The sequence below is a fragment of the Ovis canadensis genome, chromosome 4 (assembly GCF_042477335.2).
Source record: "Ovis canadensis isolate MfBH-ARS-UI-01 breed Bighorn chromosome 4, ARS-UI_OviCan_v2, whole genome shotgun sequence".
Lineage (NCBI taxonomy): Eukaryota > Metazoa > Chordata > Mammalia > Artiodactyla > Bovidae > Ovis > Ovis canadensis.
The window spans coordinates 33,520,338-33,546,413 of record NC_091248.1 but is presented as its reverse complement, the minus strand read 5'-3'; the positions used below and the strand labels follow the sequence as shown (position 1 = coordinate 33,546,413).

Below are 26,076 nucleotides of genomic sequence, written 5' to 3'. Positions count from 1 at the left end.
TGATACCTAAGATGTTTGAAATTCTAGGGATGAACTGATTGGTCATCAAAGCCATCACCCAGTTACACTGTGTTGGAAGGCTGAGACAACAGCCCAGCATTCATCTTTCCTGAGTCTCTACAAACTGTCCTCACACAGCTAGCCAGACTGTTACAGTCCCACCATTTTTCATTTGTACTTCTGTGAAGATAGAAGCCAGACCACTTGATGTTTCATACTGTGTACTTGTGTAAAAGAAAGAAGGACCAAGCTTTCCCAGGATTTGATAATCCTGTTTCAGATACACTGGTGTGTGTCCGTGGGAAATCTTAAAAACAAAACAAAATGCAAAAGAATGCACATAAACTCACTGTTGCATTTCAAACTCTGTAGTTGCTGACGCTTTGTGTTTGAGTTAGGGCGACTTTAAAGGATCTTTAAGGTATTTTAGACTTTTCTAATCAGAGCTTATATTTTGAATTCTAAAGTACTAGATAATGATAAGCACATTGTCAAAAAGTTCATCATTTCCTTAACTATCACTGTAGGATTACAAACAACATTTTTAGTTTTAAATCTTTAAAATTTATTTGCAATCTTATTTAAAATGGACATTATCGCTGTTTGAACTTTATACATTTATGGAAGAATTTAGTATGTAGATAATTCTAAAGAGGCCGGTTTATAGTTGTTAGACTATAAGCATTTTTAAAAACATACTCTTGTGAATAGACATAGAAGAATGTGGACATTTAAAATCTTCAAACAACTTTAAGTCTGCTTTAAATAAAATCTGATCTGCTTTTTAATCTAATTTATATAAAGAATTAAAAATATATTAAAAATGATGCATAGTTATATTGATTTTTGAAGCAGGTAGATATCATAGACATTGTCTGGCACAAGTGGTTCTTGACCTTTTCACTGCTAAAGGCTCTTTTAATTAATTTTTCTCCAGTGATTCAACATTTTGAAAATGTTGTCTATTTTTCCTCACCAAGAACACTCCTTAAATGATAATTAGGTTTTTCATTTTAAATTAATCTGAACACATATAACTACTGATCTCTTTAGCATGAGTTCGGCAATGACACCTTCCTGAGATAATGAAATTCTACCATGTAAAAAAATTCTAGTATTTAGTGTAGACTTACTGTGAGAAAATACACTAATTCTATGATAGTTTTGAAATTTTGAAAATAGTTCCAGAACTCTGGGGAACTACTTCTTTTCCCTTCCTCTCTCAGTTTACAGATATGTAACTCAGTCGGTTGTTTGGTCATGCTGATACAAGTCCAGTGCTCTATCTACAGTACTGAGTGTTTCCTCTTCTTTAGGATTAATCATTACAGTTTATGGTAATGAATGTAGTTAAGTTCATACTACTCACAAAAAAGTGAATCTACAAATTTAGATTGGTTGATATTCCTTCTTTCTTTCTTTTTTTCTCGAATGACAAGTGGAACAAATTTAAATTTAGGAGGCATCCCAGATAGCAGATTTAAGGAACTAAATTCTAGACATTTCTTAGAATGTAAGTTCCAAGATATTGTCCCTTACTATTGTTTTTCCTTCTGGAATCCTTCAAGAGTTGAGATATTATTATTTTTTTTTTTTTTCTTCCAGCATCAGTTGTGCCAAGTGGCCTTCTCAGCACTGCCCAGGGTGGGCGTCTGAAGACTATTATTTTGTTTTGACAGCATGTTGTTGTGACTAATTTCATTACTTAAAGTTTATTGCATACTGACTTAGTTGCAAAATAGAAAAATTTTAAATCCTGATCCCAAAGAAGCCAAACAATGATATTGTGTTTGCGAGTGTGTGTCTTTGTGTTTGCTTATTACAGAATCAGCCTTCCTTTTCCTGTCCATAAACATGTTAACACATGTATAGTTTTCTAGAAGTAAGAATGAAGACTGAGTACTCCTGAAATGTCAAAGTATAAGTTACTTATAATTTCTACTCAAGGAAATAGCTTGAACTCTTCCTCTCTCCCCCTCTCTCTATATATATGGCCAAAGCTATCTCTTGACATTTGCTTCTGTGATGCCTTCAGTTCAGTTCAGTTCAGTTCAGCTGCTGAGTCATGTCCGACTCCTTGCGGCCCCATGAATCGGAGCACGCCAGGCCGCCCTGTCCATCACCAACTCCTGGAGTTCACTCAAATTCATGTCCATCGAGTCGGTGATGCCATCCAGCCAACTCATCCTCTGTCGTCCCCTTCTCCTGCTGCCCCCAATCCCTCCCAGCATCAGAGTCTTTTCCAGTGAGTCAAATCTTCTCCTGAGATGGCCAAAGTACTGGAATTTCAGCTTTAGCATCAGTCCTTCCAAAGAAATCCCAGGGCTGATCTCCCTCAGAATGGACTGGTTGGATCTCCTTGCAGTCCAAGGGACTCTCAAGAGCCTTCTCCAACACCACAGTTCAAAAGCATCAATTCTTTGGTGCTCAGCTTTCTTCACTGTCAAACTCTCACATCCATACATGACTACTGGAAAAACCATAGCCTTGACTAGATGGACCTTTGTTGGCAAAGTAATGTCTCTGTTTTTCAATATGCTGTCTAGGTTGGTCATAACTTTTCTTCCAAGGAGTAAGCGTCTTTTAATTTCATGGCTGCAGTCACCATCTGCAGTGATTTTGGAGTCCCCAAAAATAAAGTCTGACACTGTTTCCACTGTTTCCCCATCTATTTCCCATGAAGTGATGGGACTAGATGCCATGATCTTCGTTTTCTGAATGTTGAGCTTTAAGCCAACTTTTTCACTCTTCTCTTTCACTTTCATCAAGAGGCTTTTTAGTTCCTCTTCACTTTCTGCCATAAGGTTGGTATCATCTGCATATCTGAGGTTATTGATATTTCTCCCGGAAATCTTGATTCCAGCTTGTGTTTCTTCCAGTCCAGTGTTTCTCATGATGTACTCTGCATATAAGTTAAATAAGCAGGGTGACAATATACAGCCTTGACGTACTCCTTTTCCTATTTGGAACCAGTCTGTTGTTCCATGTCCAGTTCTAACTGTTGCTTCCTGACCTGCATATAGGTTTCTCAAGATGTAGGTCAGGTGGTGTGCTAATCCCATCTCTTTCAGAATTTTCCACAGTTTCTTGTGATCCACACAGCCAAAGGCTTTGGCATAGTCAATAAAGCAGAAATAGATGTTTTTTCGGGAACTCTCTTGCTTTTTCCATGATCCAGTGGATGTTGGCCATTTGATCTCTGCTTCCTCTGCCTTTTCTAAAACCAGCTGGAACATCTGGAAGTTCACGGTTCACGTATTGCTGAAGCCTGGCTTGGAGAATTTTGAGCATTACTTTATTAGTGTGTGAGATGAGTGCAATTGTGTGGTAGTTTGAGCATTCTTTGGCATCGCCTTTCTTTGGGATTGGAATGAAAACTGACCTTTTCTAGTCCTGTGGCCACTGCTGAGTTTCCAAATGTGCTGGCATGTTGAGTGCAGCACTTTCACAACATCATCTTTCAGGATTTGAAAGAGCTCAACTGGAACTCCATCACCTCCACTAGCGTTGTTCATAGTGATGCTTTCTTAGCCCATTTGAGTTCACATTCCAGGATGTCTGGCTCTAGGTGAGTGATCACACCATCATGATTATCTTGGTTGTGAAGATCTTTTTTGTACAGTTCTTCTGTGTATTCTTGCCACCTCTCCTTAATATCTTCTGCTTCTGTTAGGTCCATACCATTTCTGTCCTTTATTGAGACCATCTTTGCATGAAATGTTCCCTTGGTATCTCTAATTTTCTTGAAGAGATCTCTAGTCTTTCCCATTCTGTTGTTTTCCTCTATTTCTTTGCATTGATCACTGAGGAAGGCTTTCTTATCTCTCCTTACTATTCTTTGGAACTGTGCATTCAGATGCTTTTATCTTTCCTTTTCTCCTTTGCTTTTCACTTCTCTTCTTTTCACAGCTATTTGTAAGGCCTCCCCAGTCATTTTGCTTTTTTGCATTTCTTTTCCATGGGGATGGTCTTGATCCCTGTCTCCCGTACAATGCCATGAACCTCCATCCATAGTTCATCAGGCACTCTATCTATCAGATCTAGGCCCTTAAATCTATTTCTTACTTCCACTGTATAATCATAAGGGATTTGATTTAGGTCATACCTGAATGGTCTAGTGGTTTTCCCTACTTTCTTCAATTTAAGTCTGAATTTGGCAATAAGGAGTTCATGATCGAGCCACAGTAAGCTCCCAGTCTTGTTTTTGCTGACTGTATAGAGCTTCTCCATCTTTGGCTGCAAAGAATATCATCAATTTGATTTTGGTGTTGACCATCTAGTGATGTCCATGTGTAGAGTCTTCTCTTGTGTTGTTGGAAGAGGGTGTTTTCTATGATCAGTGCATTCTCTTGGCAAAACTCTACTAGCCTTTGCCCTGCTTCATTCTGTATTCCAAGGCTAAATTTGCCTGTTACTCCAGGTGATCTTGACTTCCTACTTTTGCATTTCAGTCCCCTATAATAAAAAGGACATCTTTTTTGGGTGTTAGTTCTAAAAGGTCTTGTAGGTCTTCAAAGAACCGTTCAACTTCAGCTTCTTCAGAATTACTGGTTGGGGCATAGCCTTGGATTACCGTAAAATTGAATGGTTTGCTTTGGAAATGAACAGAGATCATTCTGTTGTTTTTGAGATTGCATCCAAGTACTGCATTTCAGATTCTTTAGTTGACCTGCTGGCTTCTCCATTTCTTCTAAGGGATTCTTGCCCACACTAGTAGATATAATGGTCATCTGAGTTAAATTTGCTCATTGTAGTCCATTTTAGTTCACTGATTCCTAGAATGTCGACGTTCACTCTTGCCATCTCCTGTTTGACCACTTCCAATTTGCCTTGATTCATGGACCTAACATTCCTGGTTCCTATGCAATATTGCTCTTTAAAGCATTGGACCTTGCTTCTATCACCAGTCCAATGCACAGCTGGGTATTGGTTTTGCTTGGCTCCATCCCTTCATTCTTTCTGGAGTTATTTCTCCACTGATCTCCAGTAGCATATTGGGCACTTACCGACCTGGGAAGTTCCTCTTTTGGTATCCTATCATTTTGCCTTTTCATACTGTTCATGGGCTTCTCAAGGCAAGAATACTGAAGTGGTTTGCTATTCCCTTCTCCAGTGGACCACATTCTGTCAGACCTCCCCACCATGACCCGTCCGTCTTGGGTGGCCCCACATGTCATGGCTTAGTTTCTCTGAGTTAGACAAGGCTGTGGTCCTAGTGTGATTATATTGACTAGTTTTCTGTGATTATGGTTTCAGTGTGTCTGCCCTCTGATGCCCTCTGGTAACACCTACTGTCTTATTTGGGTTTCTCTTACCTTGTTCGTGGGGTATTTCTTCACGGCTGCTCCAGCAAAGTGCAGCTGCTGCTCCTTACCTTGGACAAGGGGTATCTCCTCAGGGCCACCCCTCCTGACCTTGAAGGTGGAGTAGCTCTTCTTGGCCCTCCCGTGCCCGTGCAGCCGCAGCTCCTTGGACGTGGGGTTGCTCCTCTCAGCCGCCGCCCCTGGCCTTGGGTCGGGGGTAGCTCCTCTCGGCCACACTTCTGCATGGTCTGTTGCCTTAGAGGTCCTCTATTAATCTTTTTTTCTTAATGAATATATGCAAGTATGTCATCTTGCAGGGTTAAGACAATGGTTTATTATCAGTAAACCAAATCAACCTGAACTTTTTTTTTAACTAATAGAGAATAAGGATGAGAAATAGGAAAAATTAAATTTGGAAGAGTGGAAAGATAAAGGACAATGGAGTTCAGAATGTTCAAGTGACAGGCAATAAGAGCCAGAGATACTGTGAATGCACCAGGAGCCTGGAGGTGAAATCAAAGAATAAGTGAATTTTGTCTCATTCATAATTTTGTTAGTAATATACACAAAATTTTGTTTAGAGGAAAATCAAGCTTTTAAGAATATATTTGAAAAATGCCATATTTTTGTACCTGTTTCTGACACTAGTATAGCATTGGGACCCTCACTGCCAGACTTTGCTTTTAATATGCAGTCATCAATAGAGTAAAAAGAAATCTGCATGTGTATATATATTTAATGATAATTTTAAAATGACTCCAGTCTTATACATAAAAAATGCATTATATTTGTGTTTTTACTTGCATCCAGAGAACACTTAGAGAAGGGCATTTCTAGAAACAGGATTAAATATTTTGGCTAAAACCCTTAGAACTCTGCAATGGCAACTGTTAAAAAAAAAAAAAAACACCCAGAACTCCTTGGGGACAGACCATTGTATGATTTTATAAAGTCTTGTGGCTCATACTTGCATGGTTTATTAGTGACAAAATCTGGCCTAGAGTCAGACTTCCTGCTTCTCTTGATATGCTCAATCCACAAAGTAGGACCTTCTGTGGAATTGAAAGTAAACCTAAATGAATAATGTTTTAGTTTCTCTGTTTAATAATAAGAGGTACCACTTTTCATGAAAGTTTTGTCATGAGCCAAGTGTTTACATGAATCAGCTGCTATCTTTACAGCCATCCTGTAAGGTGGTAATAACTAACACTGAAAGGTGGAATAATACAGAAGTTAGGAGTGCTGGTTATGGATCGCATGGAATAGTGCCTGTCACCTATCTGGATTTGAAGCCCACACTTTTGCTTAATGGTCAGTTTAGTTCAGTTCAGTTCAGTCGCTCAGTCGTGTCCAACTCTTTGCGACTCCATGAATCGCAGCACGCCAGGCCTCCCTGTCCATCACCAACTCCCGGAGTTCACTCAGACTCACCTCCATCGAGTCACTGATGCCATGCAGCCATCTCATCCTCTGTCGTCCCCTTCTCCTGCTGCCCCCAATCCCTCCCAGCATCAGAGTCTTTTCCAGTGAGTCAAATCTTTTCCTGAGATGGCCAAAGTACTGGAGTTTCAGCTTTAGCATCAGTCCTTCCAAAGAACACCCAGGGCTGATCTCCTTTAGAATGGACTGGTTGGATCTCCTTGCAGTCCAAGGGACTTTCAAGAGTCTTTTCCAACACCACAGTTCAAAAGCATCAGTTCTTCGGCGCTCAGCTCTCTTCACAGTCAAACTCTCATATCCATGTATGACCACTGGAAAAACCACAGCATTGACTAGACAGACCTTTGTTGGCAAAGTAATGTCTCTGCTTTTCAATATGCTATCTAGGCTGGTCATAACTTTTCTTCCAAGGAGTAAGCGTCTTTTAATTTCATGGCTGCAATCACCATCTGCAGTGACCTTGGGGCCCACAAAAATAAAGTCTGACACTGTTTCCACTGTTTCCCCATCTATTTCCCATGAAGTGATGGGACCAGATGCCATGGTCTTCATTTTCTGAATGTTGAGCTTTCAGCCAACTTTTTCACTCTCCTCTTTCACTTTCATCAAGAGGCTTTTTAGTTCCTCTTCACTTTCTGCCATAAGGTTGGTATCATCTGCATATCTGAGGTTATTAATATTTCTCCCAGCAATCTTGATTCTAGCTTGTGCTTCTTCCAGCCCAGTCAAGTGACCTTCATTTCTTCATCTTCGTAATCTAGATAAGTAGTTGTTGTTTTTGTTGTTCAATCACTAAGTCATGTCCAACTCCTTGAGACCTCATGGCCTGCAGCACGCCAGGCTTCTCTGACCTCCGCTATCTCCCAGTTTGCTCAGATTCATGTCCATTGAGTTGGTGATGCTATCTAACCATCTCATCCTCTGCTGTCCCCTTCTCCTTTTGCCTTCAGTCTTTCCACCATCAGGGTCTCTTTCAATGATAAGTCGTACCTATCCTATAATGTTGCTGTAAATGAGAAAGAGGAGAGCTGTACCTGAGAGCCAGAAGCTGGCCCAGCTCTATCAGCTAGGGATTGGCGTTCTAGAAGCTAGCTTGACACTGGCAGCCAGGTTGTGGCAATTTGCCTGATGAACATAAACAGGTTTGTCTCTGCGTGCTCAGTTACTTAGTCATGTTTGACTCTTTGTAACCTCATGGACGGAGAAGGCAATGGCACCCCACTTCAGTACTCTTGCCTGGAAAATTCCATGGATGGAGGAGCCTGGTGGGCTGCAGTCCATGGGGTCGCTAAGAGTTGGACACGACTGAGCAACTTGACTGTCACTTTTCACTTTCATGCATTGGAGAAGGAAATGGCAACCCACTCCAGTGTTCTTGCTGGGAGAATTCCAGGGACGGGGGAGCTTGGTGGGCTGCCGTCTGTGGGGTTCCACAGAGTCAGACACAACTGAAGTGACTTAGCAGCAGCAACCTCATGGAAAATCATGGGGTCGAATACAAAGCTATTTTCCACTCTTTTGAACTTTCCCTAAATTACTAACACAGTCCTGAATCCTAGTCCTTTCTAACACCCACCTGCTGAGGTGCCTCACAGTTCTCCCTGATATATGGTCTCCTTCATTGTCACAAGTCAATAAACCCAACCTCATTTGACCAAAGTTATGTTCTTGGTGATCCTGGGCTAGAGGGCATTGACATGAGGAATGAATGAATTAATCCACATAAAGAACTTAAAATAGTGCCTGGTTCCAAGTAATTGTTCAATGGATATTATCTACATAGTGTTTTATAATTTTGTAGATAGTGATATGGAAACTCAGAGAGGGCCCAAAGCTGGGAGGATGTGGTGTTGCGTTTCCAGTTCAGGTTTATCATGCTCCAGAGCCCATGTTTTCACTACACCATACTACTACGCTTTGACTCATCACCATTGCTTCCCTGTCAGGGCGTGCCTTTATTGGCCCTTGGGATTCTAATTTTGTCTTGATCTATGGCTTCCCTGGTGGCTCAGAGGGTGAAGCGTCTGCATGCAATGCAGGAGACCCGGGCTCAGTCCCTGGGTCGGGAAGATCCCCTGGAGAAGGAAATGGTAACCCACTCCAGTATTCTTGCCTGAAGAATCCCATGACGGAGGAGCCTGTCAACTATAGTCCATGGGGTTTCAAAGAGTCGGACATGACTGAGTGACTTCACTTTCACAAGTTTAAATAAAAATTCTTTTCCTTTAAACAGCATTAAAAATCAACTGTTAATCTTTTTCATTTATGTAGCAGCTTGTTAGGTGAAAGACCTTCAGATTTTCTTGCTTTTACTACAACTTTGGTCTTTTGATCATGGTAAAATTCTCTTTTGTCCTTTGAAGTCTCATTGACTGAAAAGACTGTGGTAAAGAATGTTAACTTGGATCTTTTGCAAAATAAGGTAGCTGGGAGACAAGAATGGCAAGAGTCCCAAGCTGGCACCAGGGTGCAGAAGACTGAGGATGAGAGCCCAAGCATTAACCTTCAATGAAACCATCCAGCCAACCGCTAACATAATAAGGGAACAATGTCAGGGAACTTCAAGAAAAGACAGCGCTGACAGCCAGAGCGTGTCTGACTTCCATAGCCTAAGGTAAAAGAGAGATCAATAACAAATGGGACCATGGATCTAGGTGCCTTTTGCATCCACTCATTTTCTAACTTATCATTCCTGGGAATTTCTATGTGTTCTGAGGTGGATGAAGTGAGGTCTCATGTATGTATTTGCTTTATGGAAAGACTTCTAATTGAGTTCTTCCTAAACTGTGTGTTTTAGAAATACTGGTATTTTAGGAGATATTCGTATGTTTTCCATACAAGACAACCTAAGGGTCAATTTTTGGTATTGTTCTAATTGAGTCTACTTGAAGATTCACAGAGGCATATTAAAAGATGCTACAAATGAAAGAACATATCTGTTTAATTTTATGTCAGGCATTTCCCCAATTCATTTAAATTTAAGACTTTTTTCTTAGACCATATTACCACCACCATCACCACCACCACCATCATCATCACAGTTAACACTCATGGAGTGCTTACCATACAGTAGACACTGTTCTAAGTACTTTGTATATATTAACTCATTGCCTCAACAGTTTTGCTCTTGCCAGGGAGGCTGAGGTGTAGAGCAGTGACGTGACCTATTCAAGGTGACACATCTAGCGAAACAAAGCAACATTCCTTTAATTGCTCGTGTCTTAGGAGAAAAAGTGAGAAGTCCTTTTTTGACTTGAGGGAACAAAGGGAAAAGTACTAGATTTATTCAAGTATTCTGTCAACATCTGTTGAGAAACTAGTATGTGCCCTGAGAAACTGGTATAAACAAAAACTATTCAAAGTGCTGGAGATACAGCATTGAGTAAGACAGACAGGATCCCAATTCGTATGGAGTTTACATTGTAGTGGGAATAAATAGATGATAACAAATAAGCACATAAATAAACAAACAAAAAAAGGGGAGTGATAAATGTTGTGTTGTAAATAAAGCAGAGTAGTCTGAATATGGATTAAGAGTAGCTTAATTATTCTTGAAAGTTCATTGCAATGTCTTATTTAATAACTTCATCTAACTAAAGCAGAATAATCAGTTTAATCATAGCCTTTTAATAATAGTCTTACTGATTTATTGATAAGGTATGTGTTTGCTCATTGGGAAGGTCATCAAAGAAGTGTTTTTATATTCTTTATATTCTTAAACAAGTCCTTCCCAAAATGGGATCAATGAAGTAATAGTTCCCAGGAATTTTAATAGTTGTGTATGTATGAAAATATTTTTGTGGTCGAAGGGGTTTGAAACAAGTTTCTAGCAACATCAGTTACCCAGAGTTTCCAATATATCAATGATTTTTTTTTTTTTTCGGCAGAAAATGTAGTGTACACTATTTTAAACTTATTTGACCATGGAACTTTCTCTTGTGACAGCTTCTCATGAGAGTCGTATTATGTGGAACCCACTTTGAAATGCATTCCTTTAGAGCTGTCTCTGTTTCTTTTTTTCGCACAGCACATTTGTGGTGCTACTGCGTTGCCATAATTGTTAGCTCATTTAAAAGTTTTGATCTTTTGCATTGACTTGGAGTAATTCCTTATTAAATTCTCCTTTGTTGTTAGCATTTAGATCTAAGAGAAATAGTATTCATAGAAAATAGCTATTCTTTCATATTCTGAAGTCCTGTTAATTCTGTTTGCTGGAGTTTGGGTTAGTGGGACTAAATATTCTGATTTTTCTCCCAAGCTTGTTTTATTTTTATGGTTCAGTCTTTCTTGATCAACCTGTGCTACTGTTGGGATCTATTGGGCCCTATGTGTTATGTATTCTTTCTCTATCAATAAGAAAAAGAGAGTCCACCTTTCTATCTTTGTCATATCGCATGAATAGAACATAAAGAGACATAAAGTTTTGCCTAAATGTACAGTGAAAAATGTCACCAATATATACAATTCTCAAAGGCAAAAATTATTACCTGTTCCTTGTACATTCTTCTAGAGATATTATATATAATATATCACACATATTTGTAGTATTTACACTCACATACATTTGCATTCATATAACACATATAAAACGAACTAAAATGGACTGGAATGGGTGAATTTAACTCAGATGACCATTACATCTACTACTGCGGGCAGGAATCCCTTAGAAGAAATGGAGTAGCCAGCATGGTCAACAAAAGAGTCTGAAATCCAGTGTTTGGATGCAATCTCAAAAACAACAGAATGATGTCTGTTAGTTTCCAAGGCAAACCGTTCAATATCACGGTAATCCAAGTCTATGCCCCAACCAGTAACACTGAAGAAACTGAAATTGAATGGTTCTATGAAGACCTACAAGACCTTTTAGAACTAACACCCAAAAAAGATGTCCTTTTCATTATAGGGGACTGGAATGCAAAAGTAGGAAGTCAAGAAACCCCTGGAGTAACAGGCAAATTTGGCCTTGGAAAGCGGAATGAAGCAGGGCAAATACTAATAGAGTTTTGCCAAGAAAATGCACTGGTCATAGCAAACACCCTCTTCTAACAATGCAAGAGAAGACTCTACACATGGACAACACCAGATGGTCAACACTGAAATCAGATTGATTATATTCTTTGCAGCCAACGATGGAGAAGCTCTATACAGTCAACAAAAACAAGACCAGGAGCTGACTGTGTGGCTCAGCTCATGAACTCCTTATTGCCAAATTCAGACTTAAATTGAAGAAAGTAGGGAAAACCACTAGACCATTCAGATATGACCTAAATCAAATCCCTTATGATTATACAGTGGAAGTAAGAAATAGATTTAAGGGCCTAGATCTGATAGATGGAGTGCCTGATGAACTATGGATGGAGGTTTGTGACATTGTACAGGAGACAGGGATCAAGACCATCCCCATGGAAAAGAAATAAAGCAAAATGGCTCTCTGAGGAGGCCTTACAAATAGGTGTGAAAAGAAGAGAAGTGAAAAGCAAAGGAGAAAAGGAAAGATACAAGCATCTGAATACAGAGTTCCAAAGAATAGCAAGAAGAGATAAGAAAGCCTTCCTCAGCGATCAATGCAAAGAAATAGAGGAAAACAATACAACGGGAAAAACTAGAGATCTCTTCAAGAAAATTAGAGATACCAAGGGAACATTTCATGCAAAGATGGGCTCAATAAAGGACAGAAAATGGTATGGACCTAACAGAAGCAGAAGATATTAAGAAAAGGTGGCAAGAATACACAGAAGAACTGTACAAAAAAGATCTTCATGACCAAGGTAATCATGATGGTGTGATCACTCACCTAGAGCCAGACATCCTGGAATGTGAAGTCAAGTGGGCTTTAGAAAGCATCACTATGAACAAAGCTAGTGGAGGTGATGGCATTCCAGTTGAGCTCTTTCAAATCCTGAAAGATGATGTTGTGAAAGTGCTGCACTCAACATGCCAGCATATTTGGGAAACTCAGCAGTGGTCACAGGACTAGAAAAGGTCAGTTTTCATTCCAATCCCAAAGAAAGGCGATGCCAAAGAATGCTCAAACTACCACACAATTGCACTCATCTCACACACTAGTAAAGTAATGCTCAAAATTCTCCAAGCCAGGCTTCAGCAATACGTGAACCGTGAACTTCCAGATGTTCAAGCTGGTTTTAGAAAAGGCAGAGGAACCAGAGGTCAAATGGCCAACATCCACTGGATCATGGAAAAAGCAAGAGAGTTCCCGAAAAACATCTATTTCTGCTTTATTGACTATGCCAAAGCCTTTGACTGTGTGGATCACAAGAAACTGTGGAAAATTCTGAAAGAGACAGGAATACCAGACCACCTGACCTACATCTTGAGAAACCTATATGCAGGTCAGGAAGCAACAGTTAGAACTGGACATGGAACAACAGACTGGTTCCAAATAGGAAAAGGAGTACGTCAAGGCTGTATATTGTAACCCTGCTTATTTAACGTATATGCAGAGTACTTCATGAGAAACGCTGGACCGGAAGAAACACAAGCTGGAATCAAGATTTCTGGGAGAAATATCAGTAACCTCACATATGCAGATGACACCACCCTTATGGCAGAAAGTGAAGAGGAACTAAAAAGCCTCTTGATGAAAGTGAAAGTGGAGAGTGAAAAAGTTGGCTTAAAGCTCAACATTCAGAAAACAAAGATCATGACATCTGGTCCCACCACTTCATGGGAAATAGATGGGGAAACAGTGGAAACAGTGTCAGACTTTATTTATTTTTTGGCTCCAAAATCACTGCATATGGTGATTGCAGCCATGAAATTAAAAGACGCTTACTCCTTGGAAGAAAAGTTATAACCAACCTAGATAGCATATTCAAAAGCAGAGACATTACTTTGACAACAATGGTCTGTCTAGTCAAGGCTATGGTTTTTCCTGTGGTCATGTATGGATGTGAGAGTTGGACTGTGATGAAGGCTGAGCGCTGAAGAATTGATGCTTTTGAACTGTGGTGTTGGAGAAGACTCTTGAGAGTCCCTTGGACTGCAAGGACATCCAACCAGTCCATTCTGAAGGAGATCAGCCCTGGGATTTCTTTGGAAGGAATAATGCTGAAGCTGAAACTCCAGTACTTTGGCCACCTCATGCGAAGAGACTCATTGGAAAAGACTGTGATGCTGGGAGGGATTGGGGGCAGGAGGAGAAGGGGATGACCGAGGATGAGATGGCTGGATGGCGTCACTGACTCGATGGACGTGAGTCTGAGTGAAGTCCAGGAGTTGGTGATGGACAGGGAGGCCTGGCGTGCTGCGACTCATGGGGTCGCAAAGAGTCGGACACGACTGAGCGATTGAACTGAACAGTTATAAAACTTCTTTTTGTGAACACAATGTAAAAAATGCAATAGCAAACTATTCTACCGCATCCCACTTTAGTCACTTTGCAATTTATTTTGGGGATGTTTCTATATCAGTTTGTAGAGATCTACATAATTAACAAAAAAGAAAAAAGGAACTAAAACTATTGCAACGTATTCCATTATATATATTGTTAAATTGATCTGTTTATATTCCACTGTATGGATTATTATAGTTTAGCTAGTCTCCATTTCATAGACACTTAGGTGATGTTTAAATAATTGTGAAAACAAAATAACTCCTTAAATATTAGTCTTGTGATGGGGTAAAATTTGCCTTGATGTTATTATATTGATAACTTTGAGCTTTCTGTATTAATGTTTTACCACTTAAAAAGATTTTCTACTTGTTATTTGATTTGGTATAAAAAAGTTTGCAGGTTTCCAGAATACTGAAATTTGAAAACTTGTGCTGAAAACTTAGGCTTATAAAAACCTAACTGGTGTCCTGTATTAAAATTCTTTCAAATTTTTATCCTTGCCAATGTCATATGTTTTCACATTCATTACGTCATAAAACTAGCTACATATTTCCTCTCCAAAATTCTATTTTAAAAGCTTTTAAGCTTTTCATTTTTGGATTTAAGACCCAGGACTCGTCTGCATGGATTATTATTCTGAAGAGCAGTACCACTGCGTGCTTGGTTGAATTCTTTCTATATAAACAAGTCACGAATAATATAAATGAGCTTAGATTGGATCAGATACAATGAGGGTCGAAGAGTGATGGTTGATGCAAACAAGTGAAGTGATTAGTATTGTTCTTGCTGCAAGATGATTTACATTATGTCATGCATTAAAACAATGGCTGGTCCTTCAGGATATCAACGACTTTTTAGCAAACCATATAATGGGAAGCATGCAGTCCTTTATCATTTCAAAAAAAAAGTTAGGTTTTGAGAATTATTTTCAAGTTTCAAAGACCAGTGTAGTGCCAGCACTGATGAGAATGTACACACCTTGTCTTTGGTAATGGACAGGCACAGTGTATTTATTGTTCTTTTTACTCTGCAGTACTGTTCTGTGATGACACATAAGCTGTTTTGATCTCTGGGTACTTTAGCTTAAAGTGGACCAGGAGCTCTTCTACCCTTGGGGCGTTAGTAGGATTCTAATGATTCTGTTTGATCTCCCATGCTAAACGCAAATGAAATAAATCAGTAGAAATACACATAGTGAGTATATCAAAGAGTTATTTCTACTTCTGGGCATAAGGCAGTTGCTAAGCAACCTGTGTCAGACTTCATGGTCATCTGTTAGAAAGGACACAAAGTCAATGCTTACTCCAGACACATTAGATCGTAAATGAAAAAAAACTATTTTGTTGGATTCAAGAAAAGCTCCTTAGATGAACATATAATGGTTTCAGGATATGATGTATCTTTTTGCAGATGTGCTTAGGGGAACAATTAAATGGGTAAAAAAAAAAAAATCAACATTCAATCCCAGCAGGACAGGAAGGACAAAGAAAATAAATGACATTTTCTTTGAATTATTCTCACTTCCCAGGATCTACCTTCAGAACACCGAGACTATCTGTGGGATGTAATAACCTTAATAGTACATGCTGTGAACCTTCCAACAGCAGGGGAGTCTGCAGTGTACCTTTGGAATGTGGAATTTTATTGATAATAAGATAATTACTTACAATCTTCTTTTACATCTTTCTTCAATACAACATTTTACGATATGAACTTTGTAACGTAGAAAAGAGCTTTGTCAAAGCAAAGAGGCATGGGATAGGTTTTGGGATAAGTTTAATAAAGCTATCCAAGTCACAGAGTGTGGAAAAATTATGATATTCACTTTGCAGAAATTATATGTTCAGTATCTAAAAATCGCTGATGATTTTTCTTCAGTATTTTGTGTAGATAAATATTTTTCTTCTGATATGAGATTATTGCTTGGCCCATCACAGCATTTCATTATGTGCTATTTTTTTCTTTTTTTTAATCACAATGCCTCTATAGTACCATTTACTGGAACTTGACCTTAGAAAGTTTTTTAAAACTCATTGTAGCCTCCAATTTTCTTGACTATAAGACAGAGCTGTAAATAATCCTCTCATAGGATTGTGACACTTTTATGAATTAATAGTTATAGAAAACACCTAGTGGGTAGTATGTTTCAAGTGTGTGCTCAGTTGCTTCAGTCATGTCTGACTCTTTGTGAGCCCATGGACTGGAGCCCACCAGGCTTCTCTGTCTACAGGACTCTCCAGGCAAGAATACTGGAGTGAGTTGCCATTCTCTTCTCCAGGGGATCTTCCTGAGCCAGGAATTGAACCTGCAGCTCCTGTGTCTCCTATATTGCAAGCAGATTCTTTAGCCACTGAGCCACCTAGGAAGCCCATAATTATTATTATTTATGGCATAAAAATTAGAACAAAGTATTTTAAGTAGGATTATTGCATTTTGTCTCTAAAAGCACAACAATTTTTAAATGGGAAAGTATATTAACTCATGTTTTTCGTGAAGGTTTTTTTTTTTTTAATTAAACACATGTAACTGAAACTGAAATAGTCATTACACTGAAGTTTAAAAAAAATATTGTTCATTTGCTAAGTTGTGTCTGACTCTTTGTGACCCCATGGACTGCAGCTCGCCAGGTTCCTTTAACTTCCACTGTCTCCCGCAGTTTGCTCAAATTCATGTACATTGAGTCGGTGATGCTATGTAACCATCTCATCCTCTGTTGCCCCCTTACTCTTTTGCCTTCAAGCTTTCCTAGCATAAGGGTCTTTTCTAAGAAGTCAGTTGTTCACATCAGGTGACCAAAGTATTGGAGCTTCAGCTTCATCATCAGTCCTTCCAACAAATATTCAGGGTTGATTTCCTTTATTTTTTATTCTATTTTTTTTTAACTTTAAACGTTTTGTGTATTGGGAGTATAAGCCAATTAATAATGTTGTGAAGGGACTCAGATGTACATATGCGTGTATCCATTCTCCCCTAAACCTCCCTGCCATCCAGGTTGGCACATAACGTTGAGCAGTGTTCCAATAAGTCTGTGTTGGTTACTCATTTTAAATATAGCAGTGTGTACATGACCTTCCAAAAGTCCCTAACTATCCCCTTTTCCCTGCAACTCTAGGTTTGTTCTCTGAGTCTCTTTCTGTTATGTAGGTAAGTTCCTTTGTATCTTTTTTTTTTTTAGATTCCACATATGAGGAATGTGATATATTTCTCCTTCTGTTTGACTTATTTCACTCAGTATGACACTCTCTATGTCAATCTGTATTGCAGAAAATGGCATTATTTTATTCTTTTTACTGCAATACAGATCCATTGTATATATGTACCACATCTTTATCCATTCCTCTGTCAATGGACATTTAAGTTGCTTCTATGTCTTGGCCATTATAAACAGGGCTGCAATAAAAGTGGGGTGCATGTATCATTTTGGATCATGTTTTTCTCAGGGTATAATTGCCTTTAGGATTGACTGGCTTGATCTTCCTTTGCAGTCCAAGGGACTCTCAAGAGTCTTCTCCAGCACCACGGTTCAAAAGCATCAGTTTTTTGGTGCTCAGGCTTCTTTATGGCCCAACTCTCACGCCCATACATGACTGCTGGAAAAACCATAGGTATGACTAGACAGACCTTGCTGGCAAAGTAATGCTTCTGATTTTTAATATGCTGTCTCCGTTGGTCATAGCTTTTCTTCCAAGGAGCAAGCGTCTTTTACTTTCATGGCTGCAGTCACCATCTGCAGTGATTTTGGAGCCCCCAAAATTAAAGTCTGTCACTGTTTCCATTGTTTCCTCATCTATTTGTCAAGAAGTGATGGGACCAGATTCCATGATCTTAGTTTTTTGAATGTTGAGTTTTAAGCCAACTTTTTCACTCTCCACTTTCATGAAGAGGCTCTTTAGTTCCTCCTCACTTTCTGCCTATTAGAGTGGTATCATCTGCATATCTGATGTTGTTGACATTGATCCCCGCAATCTTGATTCCAGCTTGTGAGTCATCCAGCCTGGTATTTCACATGATGTACTCTTCATGTGTGCTCAGCCGCTCAGTTGTATCTGACTCTTTGCAATCCCATGGACTGCAAACAGTCCTCTGTTCATGGGATTTTCCAGGCAAGAATACTGGAGAGGTTTGCCATTTCCTCCTCCTGGGGACTTTCCTGACCCAGGGATTGAAACTGAGTCTCCTGCATCTTCTGCATTGGGAGGTGGATTCTCTATTACTGAGCCACTTTGGAAGCCCTGAGGTACTCTGCATATAAGTTAAATAAACAGGGTGACAATATACAGCCTTGATGGACTCCTTTCCCTATTTCAACCAGTCAGTTTTTCCATGTCTGGTTTGAACTGTTGACCTGCATACAGGTTTCTCAGGCAACAGGTAAGGTGATCTGTTATTCCCATATCGTCAAGAATTTCCCACATTTTTTTGTGATCCACACACAAAGGCTTTGATGTAGTCAGTGAAGCAGAATTATGTTTTTCTGGAACTCCCTTGCTTTCTCCATGATCCAATGAATGTGGGTAATGTGGTTTCTGGTTATGCTGCCTCTTTAAAACCCAACTTGTACATCTGGAAGTTCTTGGTTCACATACTGCTGAAACCTAGTTTGAAGGATTTTAAGTTTAACCTTGCTGGCATGTGAAATGACCACAGTTGTACAGTAGTTTGAACATTCTTTGGCTTTGCTCTTCTTTGGAACTGGAATGAAAGCTAATCTTTTCTAGTCCTGTGGTCAGTGCTGAGTTTTCCAAATTTTCTGACTTATTGAGTACAGCACTTTCACAGCATCATCTTTTAAGATTTGAAATAGCTCAGCTGGAATTCTATCACCTCCACTACCATTGTTTATAGTAATACTTCCTAAGACCCAACTGACTTCACATTCCTGGATGTCTGGCTCTAGCTGAGTGACCACATCATTGTGGTTATCTGGGTCGTTAATACCTTTTTTGTACAGTTCTTCTGTGTATTCTTGCCACCTCTTAATCTCTTCTGCTTCTTTACCATTTCTGTCCTTCATTGTGTCTATCCTTGCATGAAATGTTCCTTTGATATCTTCAATTTTTTGGAAGAGATCTCTAGTCTTTCCCATTCTATTGTTTTCTTTTATTTCTTTGCATTGTTAATTTAAGAAGGCTTTCTTATCTCTCCTTGCTGTTCTCTGGGAACTCTGCATTCAGTTGGATATATCTTTTTCTTTTTTGCCTTTTGCTTCTCTTCTTTCCTCAGCTATTTGTAAGGCCTCTGCAGACAACCAATTTGCCTTCTTGCATTTCTTTTTCTTTGGGATGGTTTTGATCACTGCCTCTTATACAATGTTATGAACCACTGTCCATAGTTCTTCAGGTACTTTGTCTACCAGATCTAATCCTTTGAATCTATTTGTCACCTCTACTGTGTAATTATAAGGGATTTGATTTAGTTCATACCTGAATGGCCTAGTATTTTCCCAACTTTCTTCAATTCAAGCCTGAATTTTGCAATATGAATCTTGTGATCTGAGCCACAGTCAGCTCCAGGTCTTGCTTTTACTGTCTGTATAGAATTTCTTCATCTTTGGCTGAAAAGAATATAATCAGTCTTACTTCAGTACTGACCATTGGGTGATGTTCATGTGCTCTCCTTTAAAGAATATTCAGACTGAAGACAAAGCTGCTTTTATTGTGGCTTGACTGTCATTCCTGCTCAAGGTACATTAGTTCTGTTAAATGTAACACATTGAGTGAATACATGGGAAAAGATCTGGCCTAGGTAACTGCTGTCTTTTCATCCTGTTTTCTGAGTCTGAACTTCAGAGCACTGGTTTGTAAAATGAGGCTCTAAGTCCAAAGTAGAGGAAATGTAAAGAATATTAGCTTCTCCCCCCCTACTGTTCCCACTTTCAAATTAATTTAAAAAATTGCTGGATTACTATGGTGTATGTTTATCATATATCCTCCTCCTTGAAGTCAAATAAGGAGTTAACAGGGCACAATTAATCAATTATTTTATTTAAATATTTATTTCCTAATGTGCATTTCTATGTCTTCCCTTTCAGCTTGAAGAGGAAGTGTTCATATGTATGCTTCACTTGTGCATAATTTTCTATCCTTCTTTTCATGTGCATCTTCCCCCCTCTTATGGCAGTTGTTGGCAGCTGTAGTCCAGACACCTTGGGTTGAACATCACTTGAGAGGGTTCTTGGGTAAATGAGAATTTAATCCCTTTTCACACCCTTTTTACTAGCAAGGGAACCAGTAAGGTTAGGAAGAATGATCAGAGAGTTTTGCTTTACTGCAGCTGCCACTTAGATTCATGGAGGTCTGAGTAATAAGCATTGTTGAAAAAAAATTGTTTTGATCACTATAGATATTTTAAAAAAATCTTGACAAAAAGAATAGGGAGGGAAAATGGAAGTATGTCTGATTAGCAAATTTAAGGTAATATACTACTAACTGTTATTCTGTATTCTTCCAGAGGTTCTTTATAGATGCAAATGTAAATATCTTTTAATTTTCTTCAAAAAAATCAAGATATAAGATTATTCTGTTTTATGTTTAAAAAATTTTACGTGTTTAAATAAACAACAGGCATATATTTGAATACTAGACTAATTTCTGATTGCTAACAGAATGATGGCTCAAAATGCAAAAAAAAAAAAGAAAGATACAAACCTTAAAATTTATTTTTTGTGTACAAATGTATATTTATAAGGATTTCCCAAGTGGCTCAGTGATAAAGGACACACTTGCCAATGTAGGAGATACAGGAGACAGGGTTTGGATCTGTGAGTCTGGAAGATCCTCTGGAGAAGAAAATGGCAACCCACTCCAGTATTCCTGCCTGGAAAATTCCATGGACAGAGGGGCCTGGTGGGCTGCAGTCCATAGGGTCACAAAGAGGCAGACCCAACTGAGCATGCATGCATGCCACGCATGGAATTATAAACATGTAATTTTTTAAGTGCTTAGTGATATGGTAGGCATCATTAACAGCTATGAACTTTCACTTTTCTCTGCAAGAAAGTTATTATCTAATTCTGGAAACGAAGTACACATGCCTTTGAAAAGCTAATCCTTATGTCAATGTATTGTAACTTTTGTATATATCTAGAAGACATTATGTCTGTGGAACGCATTCTTGTCATTCGATACCAAAACTTCTTTTCATAGAAAAATTGCTTTATTATTTGTGTAATGAAGGATTTAAGGATTCAAAAAACTGCAGAAAAGAAAGTGATAAATATTATCTCATCTCACTACCCCCAACAAACAATGTTAATGAACATTATTCCATAATTTTATGTATGTATGTAAATAGAGACTAGAAAGAAGGCTTTGAAAAATATTTTTCATGAAACAGGATCATGTTGTGATATCTTAAGAATGAAATGTATTAAGTTTTATTTGAATTTAGAGGTAGCAAATTAGAAGGACTGATGCTGAAACTCCAATACTTTGGCCATCTGATGCAAAGAGCTGACTCATTGGAAAAGACCCCAATTCTGGGAAAGATTGAAGGCAGGAGATGAAGAGGATGACAGAAGATGAGATGGTTGGTTGGCATCACTGACTCATGGACATGAATTTGAGCAAACTCCAGGAGATAGTGAAGGACAAGTAGGCCTGGGATGCTGCAATCCATGGGGTGGCAAAGAGTTGGATGCAACGTAGTGACTGAACAACAACAAGAGGTAGCAAATGAAAATAAGATGGAATGAAAGAAGTTGCTATCTGCACATTGTTAACATTTGGAGTTGAGGCCACTGGCTGATGAACTTACAAGTATAGGCAGTGTGCTCCACAAGGGGCAAGTTTTTCGAAAACACCACAAGGGTTTCTGGCCCAATGAGTGGGATTTGCTAGTAATACTTGCTACAACAGTATTATTTTAAGATTGAGTTGATGTATCCTGCTGTAAGATCCTGAAAAGGGAACTCACTCAGTGGGTCTGATGTGGTGGATGCTTGGCCGAGAAGTTCTATTTGTGCGTGGCACCATCTTCCAAGAACACCCATGGGGGGTCATGCCTGATCTCCACTCCAGAGCCTGAAGAGACTGAAATGGAAGAGCAGGCTGCAGCTGGGAAAGCTGTAACCAAGGAGGAACTTCAGGCAGAACGGACTGCTCCAGCTCCAGAGTTCACTGCTACTCATCCTGAGGTGGTGGGCTGGTCCAAAGGAGTGCAGGTGCCTTCTCTGCCTATTCAGCAGTTCCCCATTGAAGACTGGAGTACTTAGGCTTCCACTGAAGACTGCTCTGCAGTTTCCAATGCTTAGGCCACTGAATGGGTAGGAACGGCCACTGAGTGGTCTTTAGCTGTTCTTCCACATACTCTTAAAATTGAAATTTGGTTAACAGAAAATAAACCATTTCTAAAAAAAAAAAAGTTGCTAAAACTCAAATGTTTTGAGTCATTACTTCTTAAAGGATCCTTTTAAGATTAAATAAAAAGATTAAGAAAATCATTAAGAATTTGGAGCCTTTTTAAAAACCACATCTTCAATTTAAGAGAGTGTTGATTGACTTCTTTTTGATGATGGGGAATTAGTACTCTCATGTTTTCTTTTATAATATTTAAAAGATAAATAAAGATTATTTCTTTAATCTACTGGTATATGTCAGTAACATTATTATTTTCATACTGTCTAGGTTTCTGGCATTTACATTCTATTCTATAAGCATAATCTATATGCTTTTATTTATATTCTACTTAAATGGATACACAGCTCGTTACTTGTATTTACATTGTTTTACCATTCCTGAGTTTGTTATTTTCATTCATTCTATAAAAGTAGCTTTGCATTTTGATATATTTTACAAAGCAGTTTCTGAAGAATGGCTCATGAATTTTGTGGTCCATAGATTCTTTCATGCTTTAGAATGACAGACTGTTGATTTTATACTTGACTAATATCATGGCTACATGTTGTAATAGAATTCTGTACACATTGTTCTTGTGCTTATGGCATAAAATATCATGTTGAAATGCAAGGCCAGCCTGACTGAAGTTTAATAACTTAACTAGGATTTTCCTGAAATCTGATATGCTTTTTTGATTTGAAGATTAATTCATTTTTTCCCCCATGGAAATTTATTTATTAAGCCTTCTACTTAAAGGACATCAGTTAACTTTATTTTGAATCATCTTTATTTCTCCTTCATATTATTTGCTTTACTTTTATCTTTTTAATGTTTGCATTTTAAAATCTGTTACTACTATGATTTTATCAGTTTTTTCTCTGCTGCTACTGCAGCAAAGTTGCTTCAGTCATGTCTGACTCCGGGCGACCCCATAGATGGCAGCCCACCAGGCTCCCCTGTCCCTGGGACTCTCCAGGCAAGAACACTGAAGTGGGTTGCCATTTCCTTCTCCAATGCATGAAAATGAAAAGTGAAAGTGAAGCCACTCAGTCGTGTCCAACTCTTAGCGACCCCATGGACTGCGGCCCACCAGGCTCCTCTGTCCATGGGATTTTCCAGGCAAGAGTACTGGAATGGGGTGCCATTGCCTTCTCTACTTGCCAATGCCAGGCACTGTTAATTCTAAGTGCTTTAAATAAAATAACCCATTCAACTTTCTTGGGTTAGGTACTATTATCTCTCATTTTACAGATGAAGTCTCTGTAGTATAGAGTGGTTAAGAAACTTGTCAAGGGTCAAACAGCTAGTGAGTGTTGGAGCCAGGATTTAATTCCAGGCAGACTAACTCCAGAGTAATGAGTTCTCAGGTGCTACCCTCCTCCTTCCTCTGGTCTTGGGTCTGTCTTAAGTGACACCACAGATGGTTGTAGCCGTTGCGCCAGCAGTTACCTGGGACAACAGAGCCAAGACAGAATGAATGTAGGGAGCCAGGGTCCTTTCTAACAGCTCCATGGTGGTTTAGTCATCAAGCCGTATCCGACTCTTGTGATCCCATGGACTACATACAGCCCACCAGGCTCCTCTTTCCATGGGCAAGAGTACTGGAGTAGGTTGCCATTTCCTTTTTTCTCTAGACTGATAATTGAATTGTTAGCTATATATATCCTGTTGCTTATAGTTTCTAATAGCTATTAAACTTTATTATGCTGCTTTGATTCTCAATTTTTTTCCATAAACTTGTGACCTCTGTCTCTTCCTTTCTCTCTCCTTCACACTACTTGTCTCTTAACTGATTTTATGTGTTAACATAGCTAGGCTATGGTACGCAGTTGTTTTGTCAAACACAAATCTAGATGTTGACCTGAAGGTATTTTTTTAGGCATAATTAACATTTAAATCAGTGGACTGTGAGTAAAGCATATTACCCTCAAGAATGTGGGTAGGGCTCATCTAATCAGTTGAAGTATTTAGGAGAAAAGAGCAAGTTCACCAGAAGAAATTATTTTATATCCAGGCTGCCTTGAAACGCTTTTCCTGGCAACACAATAAAGCTGTCCTTGTCTACTTCACCCAAAATTGTCTCTGGGGTCTGATTTGGCACTAGTGTACAGAGAGGCCGAGCTTTCGGTAGCATTGTCACAAACTGCAGAATTCTGCCACCTGCCTGCCTTTTTAAAGTCTGGGAATATTCCACTGTTTGTAGGTAGCACATTTTCTTTATCCGTTCATCTGTTGATAAACATTTAGTTTGTTTTCAACACCTTGGCTGTTATGAATAGTGCAGTGAACATGAGTGTGCAGATATCTCTTTGAGATCTTGATTTCAATTCTGTTGGATGAATACCTAGAAGTGGTGTTACTGAATTAAATGGTAGTTCTAGTTTCAGTTTTTTGAATTCAATCTCCATGCTACTGTCTACACTGGCTGCACGAGTTTGCATTCCCACCATCAGGGTGCAAATGTTTCAATTTCTCCTGCATCCTTGCTAACACTCATAGTCTGTTTTTGATAATAACCTTTCTGACACATATTGTGGTTTTGATTTGCATGTCCTTGATGATAGTAATGTTGAGCATCTTTTCACACAACTGTTGGCCATTTTAGAAATCAACAGCAGAAGGAAAACTGGAAAATTCACAAGTATATGAAAATTAAACAGCACACGCTTGAACAACCAGTGGGTCAAAGAAGACATCAAAAGGGGAAAAAAAAAAAGCTCAAGACAAGTAAAAATGGAAGGATAACATACCAAAACATGTACTGCAGCAAAAGCACTAATGAGGAAAGTGTATAGCAATAAACACCTACATTAAAAAAGAAAAAAACCTCAATTTAACTGTGTACCTCAAGGAACTAGAAAAAGAACAAACCTAGTTAGCAGAAATAAAACAGAGTGGAAAAACATTAAAAATCAACAAAACCAAGAATTGGTTTTTTGAAAAGATAACCAAACCTGAAAAACCTGTAGCCAAATTTCCTAAGCAGGAAAGAAAGAAAATTCAAATAAATAAAACCAGAGTTGACTCACTTTTGATTCCATGAGAGGCAGTGATTTTATTCAACAAATTACAATCAATGGCTGTGTATTCCTATTATCTTAATTTATTTTTTATTGAAACATATAATTGATGTATTGATTTCTGCTATACAGCGAAGTGATTATTATATACATATATACATTCTTTTTTATATTTTTTTATAGTGCGTATGTGCTGTACAATAGGATTTTGTTTCTTGTCCAGTTTGCATCTACTAATCCAGACCCTCAGTCCATTCCTCCCCCATATTTCCTTCCCCTTGGCGATCACGTCTGTTCTCTCTATCTGAGTCTACTCCCCATCAGAATATCACTCGGTTCATTTTCTCCAGATTTGGAGATATTCAGAGACAACTTATAGTTTGGCTTTTGAGGGATAAGACTAAGTCCTTCACAATAAAATACCTGCCACTCTGCTCCAGATCCTCATCTTTCTCCCCCCAACTAGGCTGCTGTTTTTTGAGGTTCATGGCATTAGATTGCCTAGTTGCTGCTCCTGAATTTTTCCTGGGTTTTGCTATTTTTATTTCACTGAATAGAATGTTGGGAAAGGAAATTCTGTGCATCAGTTTTATTACACCATCTTAGATCAGAAGTCCCCAGTG

At 38.8% G+C, this 26,076-nt stretch overlaps 2 non-coding genes across 2 annotated transcripts; one reads left to right on the top strand and one right to left on the bottom strand.

The window, feature by feature from the left end:
• Positions 1–1,598: 1,598 nt before the first annotated feature.
• Positions 1,599–1,688, bottom strand: LOC138439887 (small nucleolar RNA SNORD35). The gene has a single exon (XR_011256831.1). It is a non-coding gene; the product is annotated as a small nucleolar RNA SNORD35 (small nucleolar RNA).
• Positions 1,689–21,802: 20,114 nt separating this feature from the next.
• On the top strand, positions 21,803–21,952 carry LOC138439884 (small nucleolar RNA SNORA62/SNORA6 family). The gene has a single exon (XR_011256828.1). It is a non-coding gene; the product is annotated as a small nucleolar RNA SNORA62/SNORA6 family (small nucleolar RNA).
• The last annotated feature ends 4,124 nt before the right edge of the window (positions 21,953–26,076 follow it).